This window comes from Salmo salar, chromosome 22 (assembly GCF_965601325.2).
Source record: "Salmo salar chromosome 22, fSalSal1, whole genome shotgun sequence".
NCBI classification, from domain to species: Eukaryota; Metazoa; Chordata; class Actinopteri; order Salmoniformes; family Salmonidae; genus Salmo; species Salmo salar.
Window position 1 is genome coordinate 65,165,795 of NC_138312.1, and position 16,938 is coordinate 65,182,732.

Here is a 16,938-nt window from a genome sequence, read left to right on the forward strand (position 1 = left end):
AGCGGTGGTCTAACCGATGTGAAATGGCTAGTTAGTTAGTGACTCCTCTAGCACTGAGATGCAGTGCCTTAGACCGCTGAACCAGGGTCTGTAGTGACTCCTCTAGCACTGAGATGCAGTGCCTTAGACCGCTGAACCAGGGTCTGTAGTGACTCCTCCAGCACTGATCTGCAGTGCCTTAGAGCTCTGCGCCTCTCGGTGGTCCCGAGTTGTTCATTTGAGTCAGCTGTGTAGTGCTAAGGCAAAAACAAAAATGTGCATCCCTTTGAGTCCCCAGGACCAGGACTGAGAACCACTGCTCTTCCTCTGCAGACAGGCTTTCACAGCTCTCTGTATCTGAGGACAGAAAACATCACAAGAAACAGGCTTCATTATACTCATATTAGAAAACACTGAATATTATGTTGCTATTATCTCTGTCCTCATTTCTTTCTAGGGACTGGAACGGCGATCTGAAATCACACACTGACGATCTGAAATCACAGACAATGTGGTGAAGAATGCGCAACAGTGCCTCTTCAACCTCAGGAGGCTGAAGAAATGTGGCTTGTCATCAAAAACACTCACAAACTTTTACAGATGAACAATCGAGAGCATCCTGTCGGGCTGTATCACCGCCTGGTACGGTAACTGCACCGCCCACAACCGCAGGGCTCTCCAGAGGGTAGTGAGGTCTGCCCAACACATATCACCGGGGACAAACTACCTGCCCTCCAGGACACCTACACCACCCGATGTCACAGGAAGGTCAAAAAGATCATCAAGGACAACAACCACCCGAGCCACTGCCTGTTCACCCCGCTATCATCCAGAAGGCGAGGTCAGTACAGGTGCATCAAAGCTGGGACCGAGAGACTGAAAAACAGCTTCTATCTCAAGGCCATCACACTGTTAAATAGCCATCCATAGCCGGCTACCATCCGGCTAATCAACCCTGCACCTTAGAGGCTGCTGCCCCATATACATAGACATGGAATCACTGGGCACTTTAATAATGGAACACTAGTCACTTTAATAATGTTTACATACTGCTTTACTCATATTCTATACTACTGTATTTTAGTCAATGCTACTCCGACATTGCTCATCCTAATATTTATATATTTCTTAATTCCATTCTTTTACTTTTAGATTTGTGTGTATTGTTGTGAAGTGTTAGATATTAACGGCACTGTTGGAGTTAGAAACTGTGACACACTGATCTGTTTCACCTGTCTTTGTGCTTAGCTCCACCCCCTCCAGGTGTCGCCCATCTTCCTCATTTTCCCCAGTGTATTTTTTATTTTCTTATACACTGCTCAAAAAAATAAAGGGAACACTTAAACAACACAATGTAACTCCAAGTCAATCACACTTCTGTGAAATCAAACTGTCCACTTAGGAAGCAACACTGATTGACAATACATTTCACATGCTGTTGTGCAAATGGAATAGACAACAGGTGGAAATGATAGGCAATTAGCAAGACACCCCCAATAAAGGAGTGGTTCTGCAGGTGGGGACCACAGACCACTTCTCAGTTCCTATGCTTCCTGGCTGATGTTTTGGTCACTTTTGAATGCTGGCGGTGCTTTCACTCTAGTGGTAGCATGAGACGGAGTCTACAACCCACACAAGTGGCTCAGGTAGTGCAGCTCATCCAGGATGGCACATCAATGCGAGCTGTGGCAAGAAGGTTTGCTGTGTCTGTCAGCGTAGTGTCCAGAGCATGGAGGCGCTACCAGGAGACAGGCCAGTACATCAGGAGACGTGGAGGAGGCCGTAGGAGGGCAACAACCCAGCAGCAGGACCGCTACCTCCGCCTTTGTGCAAGGAGGAGCAGGAGAAGCACTGCCAGAGCCCTGCAAAATGACCTCCAGCAGGCCACAAATGTGCATGTGTCTGCTCAAACGGTCAGAAACAGACTCCATGAGGGTGGTATGAGGGCCCGACGTCCACAGGTGGGGGTTGTGCTTACAGCCCAACACCGTGCAGGACGTTTGGCATTTGCCAGAGAACACCAAGATTGGCAAATTCGCCACTGGCGCCCTGTGCTCTTCACAGATGAAAGCAGGTTCACACTGAGCACGTGACAGACGTGACAGAGTCTGGAGACGCCATGGAGAACGTTCTGCTGCCTGCAACATCCTCCAGCATGACCGGTTTGGCGGTGGGTCAGTCATGGTGTGGGGTGGCATTTCTTTGGGGGGCCGCACAGCCCTCCATGTGCTCGCCAGAGGTAGCCTGACTGCCATTAGGTACCGAGATGAGATCCTCAGACCCCTTGTGAGACCATATGCTGGTGTGGTTGGCCCTGGGTTCCTCCTAATGCAAGGTAATGCTAGACCTCATGTGGCTGGAGTGTGTCAGCAGTTCCTGCAAGAGGAAGGCATTGATGCTATGGACCGGCCCGCCCGTTCCCCAGACCTGAATCCAATTGAGCACATCTGGGACATCATGTCTCGCTCCATCCACCAACGCCACATTGCACCACAGACTGTCCAGGAGTTGGCGGATGCTTTAGTCCAGGTCTGGGAGGAGATCCCTCAGGAGACCATCCGCCACCTCATCAGGAGCATGCCCAGGCGTTGTAGGGAGGTCATACAGGCACGTGGAGGTCACACACACTCCTGAGCCTCATTTTGACTTGTTTTAAGGACATTACACCAAAGTTGGATCAGCCTGTAGTGTGGTTTTCCACTTTAATTTTGAGTGTGACTCCAAATCCAGACCTCCATGGGTTAATAAATTGGATTTCCATTGATAATTTTTGTGTAATTTTGTTGTCAGCACATTCAACTATGTAAAGAAAAAAGTATTTAATAAGATTATTTATTTCATTCAGATCTAGGTTGTGATGTTTAAGTGTTCCCTTTATTTTTTTGAGCAGTATATATCTTTTTTTGCATTTTCCAATTAAGAACATTCAAAACAAAAGTGAAAAGATATTAGACAACAATAGGACAAAGTGACAGTAACAGACAAGTGTAACAAAACAAAAAAATAATAATTATATATACAAACATACAATAAATAAGTCATAATAAAGAGTAAAATAAAAAATACAAATAATGAGGCATTGGATCATCTGCCGTAAACTAGATATTATACATTACGTGTGAAACATTATATAAGGATTATATAGAGATTCAATCAATGTGATGTGGGGGGGAGATTCTCCATATAGTCGATAAAAGGTTGCCAAATTCTGAAAAATGTCTTTAACTTATTCCTCAAGCAGTTAGTGATTTTTCTCCAGTGGAATACAACTATTAACTTCCGATAGCCACATTGCAACTGGCAGGAAGGAATCCAATTTCCATTTCAAGGCAATACATTTCTTGGCAATCGCTAGCAATATTTCTGTTAGCTTTAGAGTATGGCTTTGCCTAAGATTGGTGTTAGTAAAGTTACCCAGTAGACAGACCTCCGGGTCTAAAGGGAATGGAACCCCGTGAATTAAGGATATGGTATCGCAGACCCCCTGCCAGAAACCATGTAGTTTTGAACACTGCCAAGTGGAATGGAGGAATATTCCTTCATCTGAGCCACATCTAAAACATAGGGAGGAGATATCAGGGTTGAACTTGTGCAGTCTAGATGGGGTGATATAGAGCTGATGGAGGAAATTAAACCGGATCAGTCTGTATCTGGAGGTCAATGTGGAAAGTAACACCATCCCTGCATAAGTCACTCCATAGGCCCTCATCAAGATCAATACCCAGATCTTTTTCCCATCTAAGTCGGGGTTTATCTAGCTCAGGCAGCGTTAGTCCTGACATAAGAGCATCGTAAACACAGGAAATGGTCTTGAACAGTGGTTGGTCTGCATGGCAGAGTTGTTCAATAGGTGACATCTTAGGTAGGTTCCATTGTCCCTTGAGAGTCACCCTAATAAAGTTTTGTAGTTGTAGGTAGCTAAAGAAGTCCCTGTTAGACAAGTGGTATTTCTGTTTCAGCTGATCAAAAGACATAAGAACTCCCTCCTCATAACAGTGTTCCAGAAGAGTGATCCCCTTTTCAGACCATGGTCTAAAGTTACTATTCTGGAAAAACATAGGGATCAATCTATTGTTCCATAAAGGGGTTTTAGGGGAAAGGAATGCCCCTCGTCTGAACAGCTCATGCAGTTTGCACCATGCCAGGACAGAATGTATGATTAAAGGGTTGTCTGTGATGGTTTTTAGAGATTTTCTGTCCCATTTGTTAAACAATTCTGCCCCAGTGTCATCATTTACCTCAAGCTTTTCAATGTTCAACCATGAGGGAGAGGGACCATTGTCAAACCTCTGAGCCAGAAACCTAGACTGTGCAGCCCAGTAGTACATTCTAAAATTGGGGAGGTTTAAGCCCCCTCGACCGTAATCCAGGGTCAGTTTATCCAGGCTAACCCTCGGGGTTTTGCCGTGCCAGATAAACCGTCTGGTCAGCTTGTCGAGAGAGGAACAGAATGCTGTGGGCACGGGGATGGAGAGAGATTGAAACAAATATAGAAATCTGGGCAGGACATTCATTTTAATTACATTGATTCTACCCAGTAGAGTGAGAGGCAAGTCCATCCATTTACAAAGGTCACCCTCCACCTTTTGCAACAAGCTGGCCAGATTGAGTTTACAGAGGTTCTTCAGATTACCATCCACCATTATGCCCAAATATGTGAAGCCCATAGGCAACCATCTAAAAGGAAACTGTCGTAGGGTGTAGACCAAAACGCAGCAGGAAAATGTACTCTTCTTCTTTTTATTAGTGTAGAAGGAAAAACACAAACAACGTATACATAAACATACGAACTAGACAGTCTCGTCAGACACACAGCAAAACAAGAAACAATCTCCCACAAAATGACAAACACATTCCTATTTATAGGACCTTCAATCAGAGGCAACGATAGACAGCTGCCTCCAACTGAAAGCCCCAACACCAATTAGCTAAACATAGAAATACAAACGACTAGACTGAACATAGAAATAAACTAACATAGAACAATAACCAAAACCCTGGACTAATAAATCAAATACCCCTCTACATACACAACCACCCCGAACCATATAAACCAAATACATGAACACATACATGAACACATACACAAACACACCCTGAACCACAAAACAAATACCCCCTGCCACGTCCTGACCAAACTATAAGAACAAATAACCCCTTTACAGGTCAGGATGTGACAGAAACTTGTGCTTGATGGTATGGTGGTCAAAGACAGACAACGATAAGATTTCGCTTTTATCAAAATGTACCTTATATCCAGAGAAAGAACTATAACACTGTCGTAGGTTCTGCAAGTGAGAGAGGGAATGTTCTGGATTCGTTAGAAATAAGATAAAGTCGTCCGCAAAGAGTGATAACTTATGGGTCTGGGGGCCCACCTCAAAGCCATGTATGTTAGGGCACGTTCTAATAGCCTCAGCCAGTTCGATGGCGAGGGCAAAGAGGTGGGGGCTAATTGGGCAACCTTGTCTGTTCCCCCTATAGAGAGGGAAAGAGGAGGAAGTAATCCCATTGGTAGCAATCCTAGCTTTAGGAGATTTGTAGAGTGATTTTATCAAATTTACAGACACGGTACCTAAACCAAACTTTTCCAAGACGCAAAAGAGGTATGGCCATTCAACCCTATCAGAGGCCTTTTCGGCGTCGAGGGAGACTGCGACACTAGGTATTTTGTTTTTGTTAGCAAGGTCAATTATATCAAAGAACCTTCTGAGATGATTGGAGGACAATCTATTATTAATGAAGCCAGTCTGATCTGGGTTGACCAACAGGGGAAGACATGACTCCAGTCTCTTAGATAGCATCTTGGTGACCAGTTTACAATCTGTGTTAAGGAGAGAGATTGGTCTATAGGAGGCGCAATTTAGCGGGGGTTTCCCTTTCTTGTGGATTACAGTAATTACTGCTTGAGAGAGAGACTCGCTTTTTTAAGTACCTCCATGAGGTAGGTGACCAACAGCTCCCTAAATTCTTTATTGAACTCTGGAGGGAAGCCATCCTCCCCAGGAGATTTATTAGAAGGTAAGGATTTAATGGCCTCCAGCAATTCAGGAACTGAAAGGGTTCACTCAGGCGCTCTCTGTCTTCCTCTGACAGGCATGGGAGGTAGAGAGAGGAGAGACAGGAGTCGATCTCTGATAGATCATCGCTTGATTGGGAAGTGTAGAGGTCTTCATAGTATTTCTTAAAAGTATTATTAATTTCAGTAGGGTCGAAAGATATCTCATTAGTAAGAGTTTCTATAGCATTAAGTGTCCTCTTACTTTCAGTTGCCATGCCAATACTTCGTGAGCTTTCTCTCCGAGCTCGTAATAACGCGGTTTTGATTTAGTGATGGCCCTCTCAGCTTGATATGTGTTCAGAATATTATATTTCAGTTTTTTATTTATCAAAAGCCTGTATAGATCTTTAGTCAGGCCTCTTTGGTAGGTTCTCTCTAGCTCGGAGATTTCAGATTCAAGGGCACTCGGTTCCGCACCGTGTTTTCTCTTCAGCCCTTTAGTATAGGAAAGGATCTGTTCCCTCAGATAGGCTTTCAATGTGTCCCAAAGAATGAAACTGTCAGGAGCGGAGGGTTTGTTTATCAAAGTAAAAATATTGATCTGCTCTTTGATGAATGCACAAAATTCAGGTTGCTTCAGGAGCGTAGGATTTAGTCTCCATCTATATGCTCCATTTACCTTGGTAGGAATGGAGATTGATAATACCAGAGGAGAATGGTCACTAAGCAATCTGGGGAGATACTCCATATCTAACACACTATGAAACAGTTGGGTCGATAGTAAAAAGTTATCTATGCGTGTGTTGTGTGGGTGTGAATAAAAAGAATAGTCCCTATCCTGTGGGTGCAACTGTCTCCAGATGTCTAGTAAATTGAGATCTTTCATGAATGACATGGTGAGCTTGCCGGCTTTGGTAAGAAGTGAGGGTTTATCAGAGGACTTATCAAGAACTGTATCTAAACAAAACATTTAAATCTCCTCCAACCTGAAGGAAGACATTCTGAATAAACATTTGGTCATCCAAGTTAGGAGCATAAATATTCAATAGGGTGCAAGACTCTGAAAACATATTCCCCTGCACCAAAACAAACCTTCCTGAGGGATCAGAGATGGTGTTGTTGACGCAGAAGGGGATGTGTCCACTTATCAAAATGCAGTTCCTCTTGCTTTGGAGTTAAAAGAGGACGCAACAGCTTGTCCTACCCATAACCCTCTTCAGTTTCTGGTGTTCACTGGCTGTGAGATGGGTTTCTTGTCCTACACATTCCCTCTTCAGTTTCTGGTGTTCACTGGCTGTGAGATGGGGTTCTTGTCCTACCCATAACCCTCTTCAGTTTCTGGTGTTCACTGGCTGTGAGATGGGGTTCTTGTCCTACCCATAACCCTCTTCAGTTTCTGGTGTTCACTGGCTGTAAGATGGGTTTCTTGTCCTACCCATTCCCTCTTCAGTTTCTGGTGTTCACTGGCTGTAAGATGGGTTTCTTGTAAAAACACAGTGTCAGCCTTTAATTTCTTAAGGTATGTATAGACTGTTTTTAATCGGGCTGTTAATACCTTTTACGTTGAATGTGGCATATCTTAGTGGATTAAGCATAGGTTGGGTTTGAAATATGTAACCGAATGGAAATCTCTCATAAGTAAATAGTCAGGAAATGTTTCAACTTCGGTTTTAACACAGAAGTGACCTATGTGTCTCTTCAGGAAGGAAACAACAAACATAGAAAGAAATAATCCCACCCACTCCGATTGTCAGACTAAAACAACAATCCCAACAATCAAACATGAATACACTTGTAGAGATACGTTGCTGCTCGCTTTCCATCTTACTCTTTGTAACGGCTGTCGTCGGGGATAGAGGACCAAAACACAGCAGGAATGTGGATGCTCATCTTGATATTTAATTTAAATAAAGAAAACAACAAACCAGTATTGTCACGCTCACACAGGCAAAACAAGAAACAATCTCCTACAACACCAAACCAAACAATTACCCATATATAGGACTCTCAATCAGAGGCAACGAGAAAGCACCTGCCTCCAATTGAGAGTCCAACCCCCCCATCAACCTAAACATAGAAATACAACAAACCAGAAAGAACATAGAAATAAAAAACATAGAACATAGACCAAAACCCGGAAATAATAAATCAAACACCCTACTACATAAATCACCACCCTGAACCATAAACAAAATACCCTCTGCCACGTCCTGACCAAACTACAATAACAAATAACCCTTATACTGGTCAGGACGTGACACTCTTACTAGCTAAACCTTGGCATAACCTAAAACCTGTGAGCTCTCTAAGTTGAAAAGAAACGTTGTGAATAGACCTTTATGGCTGAATATTTACTGCCCACGGTAAGGGCTTCTTGAGTCTCTTTTCGGGAGAGGAGAAACATAAATGGGGGGGAAAGCAGTGAGCCTAAGCCCACTTCTTTGCGTCGCCCAGTGGATATTGACTAAACCAAAATATACTCTCCTGTAAATGTAATAGAACTCACCCCGGGGAAAAAACGGTTACTTGAAAATGTACAAATCAATTATAGCGACCGGATAGCGGGGTAAACGGATCCTAATTCCAAGAAAATATCAGCAGTTCAGTCCGAATACAAACAAACTGCATCTTCTCCCCCAGAGAGACCGTCCTGGTTCAGACGCAGTTCAGTTCTTTGAGAAAAGTGAACACTTCTCCCGGGGGGTTGAAGAGATGGCTTCGGCCTTTGTACTGAACTTCCATCTGCGCAGGGTGGATGAGGTATCCGGTGATGTTCCTCTCCTTCCTTTGGCGGCTGGTCTGAACTGCTTGGACGTCTGGTGAGATCCGCGCTCATATCCGGGAAAAGGCTGACCCTCTTGCCATCGATGGTGATGTCCCCTTTGGCTCTTGCGAGTCGTAGTATCTTCTCCCTGTCCTAGAAACGGAGGAACCTGATCAGGACGGCCCGTGGGGGCTCATCTGGCCGGGGTTTCGGGCGCTGATGTTCTGTGGGCGTGTTCGATTTCCAGCGGTTTGGTGAACTTGATTATGCCTAGGACGGGATTCATTGAGTGAAGAAACGGACTGGGTTCGCTGTCGTTTTTGAATCCCACCACACGGATATTACTACGTCTGCTCTGGTTCTCCATCTGGTCTACCTTGTTTTTGAGGTAGGCATTGTCCTTCTGCAGTTGTATCAGAACCTGGTCATGTCGAGCGTGATGGTATCTTCAACTGTGCTAATGCGCAACTCAGTCGTTCTCAAAAGGAGATCATTCATGGAGGATTGCAGGTCGTCAATGGAAGAATGGAATTCAGCCGATTTCTTGTCAATTTTCATAGAAAGACCTTTGTTACCATCCTGAATTTCCCGGAGGAGAGTAGCCAGCATGTTGGCAGGCTCGCAAGAGGCTAACCCATCAAGTGCAGCGTCTGGATGCTCCTTATCACCTCAGACCAACAAATATTTATAACATCATCCACATAAGTCACAGTAAAATCTTTTGTATGATCTCTTATACAATATTTTAGGCCCAGCTGTTTGTCTTTCCTGGATATAGCCACGGTATTGTGATCACTCCATCCAATGGGTATGGATACAGCTTTAGAACAAAGCTCTACAGTATTAGTAAAAATGTGATCGATCTTGTTCCTGTAGTGTTTGTAAATACCCTGGTAGGTTGATTAATAACCTGAACCAGATTACAGGCACTGGTTACAATAAGAATCTTCCTCTTGAGTGGACAGCTTGATGAAAACCAGTCAATTTTTTTAAATGTTTAACTAGGCAAGTCAGTTAAGAAAAATTCTTATTTACAATGACGGCCTACCCCGGCGATGCTGGGCCAATTGTGCGCCGCCCTATGGGACCCCCAATCACGGCCGGATGTGAAACAGCCTGTATACGAACCAGGGACTGTAGTGATGCCTCTTGCGCTGAGAGGCAGTGCCTTAGACCGCGACGCCACTCGGGAGCCACATATTCAGGTCCCCAAGAAAGTAGACCTCTCTGTTTACGTCACATACAGTATCAAGCATTTCACACATATTATTTAGATACTGACTGTTAGCACTTGGTGGCCTATAGCAACACCCCAACAGAAAAGGCTTTAGATATGCCAAGTGAACCTACAACCACATGTCACGTCCTGGCCAGTATAAGGGTTAATTGTCATTGTAGTTAGGTCAGGACGTGGCAGAGGGTATTTGTTTTATGTGGTTCGGGGTGGTGTTTTTTCTAAAAGGGCATTTGATTTAAGTATTCCGGGGGTTTTGGGCACTGTTCCTTGTCTACGTATTTCTATGTTGATCTAGTTGGTTGTATGTCTATGTTTGGTTAATTGGGGTGGACTTCCAATTGAAGGCAGCTGTGTGGTGTTGCCTTTGATTGGAAGTCCTATATTAGTTGGGTGTGTTTGTCTGTGTATTTGTGGGAGATTGTTTCGTGTTTAGCGTGTGTGAGCATAACAGGACTGTCAGTATATCGTGAGTTCGTTTTGTATATTCATTTTGAGTTTATTAAAAGTTAAAAAATGAACTCTCTCAACTCTGCTGCATATTGGTCCTCATTTTCCGACGATGATTTCGCCATATCGTCTGACGACGAAGAAATCCCTGACACCACAACACTTCAATAACACTTGACATAAGATCTTCTCTAAGCATTACAGGGATATGGCTCTGAATATATACAGCAACACCTCCCCCATAAGCATTCCTGTCTCTTCTATAGATGTTATATCCTTGTATTGCTACTGCTGTATCATCAAATGAATTATCTGTGAGTCTCAGAAATGGCTAATATATGAATGTTATCTGATGTTAGCAAGTTATTGATTTCATGAACCTTATTTCTAAGGCTACATATAATAATATGGGCTATTTTCAGCCCTTTCCTGGGTAGCTGATCAGAGATAGACATCATACTGAAAAGAGCAAACAAAGAAAAATATTTAAAAAATACATTCAGCAGTCCATTAATCAATTGGTGTGTGTAAGTGCGTGTGTGCTGCGGGGTTGAAGCTACAAACCCATAGGCTTGACTCTCTAATTTCTTCCAGGCTTCTGGGAGGGAGGGTGGACAATGAGCCTGTCATAGCGGATTTAAGCAATGTCCCAACGCGCTCTGGCAGCTTTCATGTCTGGGATAAGTTCTTTCCTCTTCTGGTGCCCAGCTTTCGGATAGTCCTCGTTGAGGAAGATATACGTTCCTCTCAAGTTCTTGGCTCTTTCCAGAACAGCTACCTTGTCCTTGAACCTCAGGAACTTGACCACTATCGGCCTGGGCCTGTCACCTGGGCCCGGTGGTGGGTTTTCCAGTCCTTGCTGTCCCCAGTCCACCTGGCCGCGCTGCTGCTCCAGTTTCAACTGTTCTGCCTGCGGCTATGGAACCCTGACTTGTTCACCGGACGTGCTACCTGTCCCAGACCTGCTGTTTTCAACTCTCTAGAGACAGCAGGAGCGGTAGAGATACTCTGAATGATCGGCTATGAAAAGCCAACTGTGGCCCCATCCGACGATACCCCCGGACAGGGCCAAACAGGAAGGATATAATATATCTCCTCAGACCCGTCCTTGATTGGCCGAATCACTGGACAGAGACTAGCAGTCCCAGCAATTGATGCCAACTGCGTCGCGGGATCCAAACTAAAAAGTTAGCTAGCTACTAAGAACTTTCCATTACACTTTTAAAACAACAAACAACAAACTTTTTCAAAACAACAAAACCGAGCTCTTCCTTGTTCCACGTTCAACCATAACCCCACCTCCACCATGGGGCACTCTTTTCACAATGTTGACATCAGCAAACTGGTCGTCTACACTACGTCATACACGTGGTTTGCGGAGTCCAGTTTGATGTACTGCCAAATTCTCTAAAAACAGGTGTCTTATGGTAGAGAAATTAACATGACATTTTCTGGCAACAACTCTGATGGACATTCCTGCAGTTAGCATGCCAATTGTACACTCCCTCAAAACTTTAGACATCTGTGGCATTGTGTTGTGTGACAAAACGGCACATTTTAGAGTGGCCTTTTATTGTCTCCAGCACAAGGTGCACCTGTGTAATGATCATGCTGTTTAATCAGCTTCTTGATATGCCACACCTGTCAGGTGGATGGATTATCTTGGCAAAGGAGAAATGCTCACTAAGAGGGATATGAACAAATTTGTGCACCACATTGGAGAGAAATAAGCTTTTGTGCGTATGGAACATTTAGGATATCTTTTATTTCAACTCATGAAACATGGGACCAACACTTTAGATGTTGCATTTTTATTTTTGTTCAGTTTATTTTACTGTACAGCCTTACCTATGGATTGTGGATCAAGGAAATGGGTTATCAGTCTACTCAGTGACACCCACAGAACACAACTGTGAAGAGTTCAACAAATATTAGCATCGTAGCTCTTATTGCAGGCATCTGAAACCACTGTGAATTGAGCAACATTAAGCTCACCAGTCACCCTACTACGTGTATTGAACATTCATACCTATGAATGTCAATATGCACCATAGGCTGATTCGGGAGGTGACTTCCCACAGTCAAAGTTCCGCAATAAGAGCTACAACAGTAATATTTGTTGAACACTTCACAGTTGTGTTCTGTGGGTGTGACAGAGTAGACTGATACGTTGGACTAGTAACCGAAAGGTCGCAAGTTTGAATCCCTGAGCTGACAAGGTACAAATCTGTCGTTCTGCCCCTGAACAAGGTAGTTAACCCACTGTTCCTAGGCTGTCATTGAAATAAGAATTTGTTCTTAACTGACTTGCCTGGTTAAATAAAGGTAAAAATAAATGTTGCCTAGTCACTTTACCCCTATTATTGACTAGGTACTGGTACTCAGAGTCCAGTGTGTGGGTAGAGTACAGTGTGTGCAAAAAGAGTAAGTGCAAAAAGTTAACTATTTAGCAGTCTTATTGTTTGAGGGTAGAAGCTGTTCAGGAGCCTTTTGGTCCCAGACTTACTGCTCCGGTACCGCTTGCCGTGCAGTTGCAGAGAGAACAGTCTATGACTTGGGTGGCTGGAGTCTTTGACAGTTTTTAGGGTCTTCCCCTTGACGCCTTCCTTCCCCTAATACAGCCAGTGTGGTATCAACAGATTTAAAAAAATGTTTTGGTTAAATTAATTAATTATTGTCTTTTTTCTTTACATTTTATTTAACAACATTCCATAGTTGTTTAGCATTATCTAGTCCAATTACATGATTCCACTATTTATATCCATTTGCATCACTTTCACTTTCAATGTATTTATTTGTGTTTTATTCATTTATTTTTTACCCATTTTGAGGAACTTTACTTTGTAGGTGAACTGCAAAATCCACTATTGTGGCTAATCCTTATTGTGGCTAGCTTCCACTATTGTGGCTAATCCTTATTGTGGCTAGCTTCCACTATTGTGGCTAATCATTATTGTGGCTAGCTTCCACTATTGTGGCTAATCATTATTGCGGCTAGCTTCCACTATTGTGGCTAATCATTATTGTGGCTAGCTTCTTCTATTGTGGCTAATCCTTATTGTGGCTAGCTTCCACTATTGTGGCTAATCATTATTGTGGCTAGCTTCCACTATTGTGGCTAATCATTATTGTGGCTAGCTTCCACTATTGTGGCTAATCATTATTGCGGCTAGCTTCCACTATTGTGGCTAATCATTATTGTGGCTAGCTTCTTCTATTGTGGCTAATCCTTATTGTGGCTAGCTTCCACTATTGTGGCTAATCATTATTGTGGCTAGCTTCCACTATTGTGGCTAATCCTTATTGTGGCTAGCTTCCACTATTGTGGCTAATCATTATTGTGGCTAGCTTCCACTATTGTGGCTAATCCTTATTGTGGCTAGCTTCCACTATTGTGGCTAATCCTTATTGTGGCTAGCTTCCACTATTGTGGCTAATCATTATTGTGGCTAGCTTCCTCTATTGTGGCTAATCCTTATTGTGGCTAGCTTCCACTATTGTGGCTAATCATTATTGTGGCTAGCTTCCACTATTGTGGCTAATCCTTATTGTGGCTAATCATTATTGTGGCTAGCTTCCACTATTGTGGTTAATCCTTATTGTGGCTAGCTTCCACTATTGTGGCGAATCCTTATTGTGGCTAGCTTCCACTATTGTGGCTAACCCTTATTGTGGCTAGCTTCCACTATTGTAGCTAATCCTTATTGTGGCTAGCTTCCACTATTGTGGCGAATCCTTATTGTGGCTAGCTTCCACTATTGTGGCTAATCCTTATTGTGGCTAATCATTATTGTGGCTAGCTTCCACTATTGTGGCTAATCCTTATTGTGGCTAGCTTCCACTATTGTGGCTAATCATTATTGTGGCTAGCTTCCACTATTGTGGCTAATCCTTATTGTGGCTAATCATTATTGTGGCTAGCTTCCACTATTGTGGCTAATCCTTATTGTGGCTAGCTTCCACTATTGTGGTGAATCCTTATTGTGGCTAGCTTCCACTATTGTGGCTAATCATTATTGTGGCTAATAATTATTGTGGCTAGCTTCCACTATTGTGGCTAATCATTATTGTGGCTAGCTTCCACTATTGTGGCTAATCATTATTGTGGCTAGCTTCCACTATTGTGGCTAATCATTATTGTGGCTAATCATTATTGTGGCTAGCTTCACAAATGTGAATATACACACTTCTAAAGATTACATTTATTATATCAAGTTGCCACGGCCTCGTCATGTTGAGATAGTCTACACTACAGAACATACAGGAAATCTTATTAAAAGGCAAGAAGTGGTCTCCAGGTTTGTCTTTCCGTCCCGGGACAGGACATGACCTTCTAGCTCGGGTTAGAAACCTGTGAGTTGTCTTGGAGATCGTGGGATTAGCGGCTGTAGCGTGTCATCGCCTTGACAACGAGGGCCTGGACTCCACCGCTTCTCATTGGTGGGGATTTGCTGATAGGATGACGTCACCAAGTCTCCCCCTTCTTCCCGGAGTGATAGTCATGGCGGAGTTACACTTTCCTAACTTTCTGTGGTGAGTACAGTGTCTGTGATACTCTTTTTTTTTGGGCTCAGAGTTAAATCCAACGTTTCCTTTTTCAATCGCTTCAATTTCAGGCGTTAGATTTTAATGAAGGGTTTTGGTTGTTTGTTTTACACTGGATCTTGTTTCACTTTATTTGTGCATTGTCCTTTTTGTTTGTAGCGCGACACTAGACTCGCAATGCTCCAAGGTTTACAATGTTTTCAACAATGTAACGTTATCGCTGCTGCGAGCAAAGCGTTTTTAAACCTTTAACAAGCTCTAGGCCGATTCCAGGCTAGATTTAGTTTAAATGTATACTTTAGTTTGAATATGTTAGTTACAGGCTACTAAAGATAAACGTGCCAACGGTTTCTATTGAAGTCATGTCAGCCCATGTGAGTAGGCCTGTTTATCTATTTGTTGTAACAATAAAGACGAACAATAGTGTCATTACTTATACTAGTCTGCTGTCTGTAGTGGTAGCGTCTTCCTCTCTCCAACTTGACATTACTTTCATAAAGTCAATTGGCTACGAAATGAGAGATTTAACACACCAGTTGTGTGTTTTTGTTTAGTCACAAACACACGGTGGCAATTTACTTGCTGTCTTACAAATTGGTGGATGATACGTCCATTTTTAATATTCGTAAGTGTATTTCTATAACAGAAAAGCATAAGATAACAGCACAGGTCTATATGCATTTAGTTATTGAAAGTTGACTGACAGAGATAATGTAGGTTTGTTTCACAGAGTTGGCAGGTGTTAAGTGTAAACTAATGCAACACATGATGCATTATATTGTCAAGTCATTGGCTACGAATAGACCAGATTATCTTTTACCCCCAACCTGGATGATGTTCATTGACCAGATCATTTTCTACCCCCAACCTGGATGATGTTCATTGACCAGATTATCTTCTACCCCCAACCTGGATGGCATTGTTTGCGATTATGCCACTGATAACTATTGTTTTTATAACTACTTAGTGCATACAAAAAGCTGTTTTTTTAAAGTAGCAGAAGTTTGTAATGTTATATAAACATTATATTAAAACAATCTGAATATTCCTTGTTACCTAATGTGGATTAGGTTCAGTTGATACAAAGTCCCTGTGTTAATCTGTTAATTTCCAATTTCACCTCAACCCTAACTCCTCCACAAATACAAACAGTCAATTTAACATTTGGAGGAAAACTTGTCTTGGGGGGGATTCTGCATAATGATTAGACCCACTGGTTGATGCTTATTTATAAACCCTCTTAGGCTTCACTCCCCCCTATCTGAGATACCTACTGCAGCCCTCATCCTCCACATACAACACCCGTTCACTCCCCCCTATCTGAGATACCTACTGCAGCCCTCATCCTCCACATACAGCACCCGTTCACTCCCCCCTATCTGAGATATCTACTGCAGCCCTCATCCTACTGCAGCCCTCATCCTCCACATACAGCACCCGTTCACTCCCCCCCCATCTGAGATACCTACTGCAGCCCTCATCCTCCCCATACAACACCCGTTCACTCCCCCCATCTGAGATATCTACTGCAGCCCTCATCCTCCACATACAACACCCCTTCACTCCCCCCTATCTGAGATATCTACTGCAGCCCTCATCCTCCCCATACAACACCCGTTCTGCCAGTCGCATTGTTTATTTATTCATTATTTAACTAGGCAAGTCAGTTAAGAACAAATTCTTATTTTCAATGACAGCCTAGGAACAGTGGGTTAACTGCCTTGTTCAGGGGCAGAACAACAGATTTTTACCTTGTCAGCTCGGGGTTTGATCTTGCGACCTTTCGGTCACTGGCTCAATGGTCTAACCAATAGGCTACCTGCCGCCCCTGTTAATGTTTTAGTGACGGGGCAGTATTCTGAAATTCTGATGAATGACGTGCCCAAATTAAACTGCCTACTACTTGGGCTCAGAACGTAGGATATGCATATTATTAGTAGATTTGGATAGAAAACACTCTGAAGT

At 43.2% G+C, this 16,938-nt stretch overlaps 1 protein-coding gene across 2 annotated transcripts in view; it reads left to right on the plus strand.

Moving 5' to 3' along the window:
* Positions 1-14,856: 14,856 nt before the first annotated feature.
* Positions 14,857-16,938, plus strand: part of raf1b (Raf-1 proto-oncogene, serine/threonine kinase b) — a 68,444-nt gene continuing 66,362 nt past the window's right edge. The window contains exon 1 of one of the 2 annotated variants that reach the window (XM_045704992.2): positions 14,857-14,961. The gene's annotated coding sequence lies outside the window, so the exon portion shown is untranslated. 2 annotated transcript variants of the gene reach the window in all.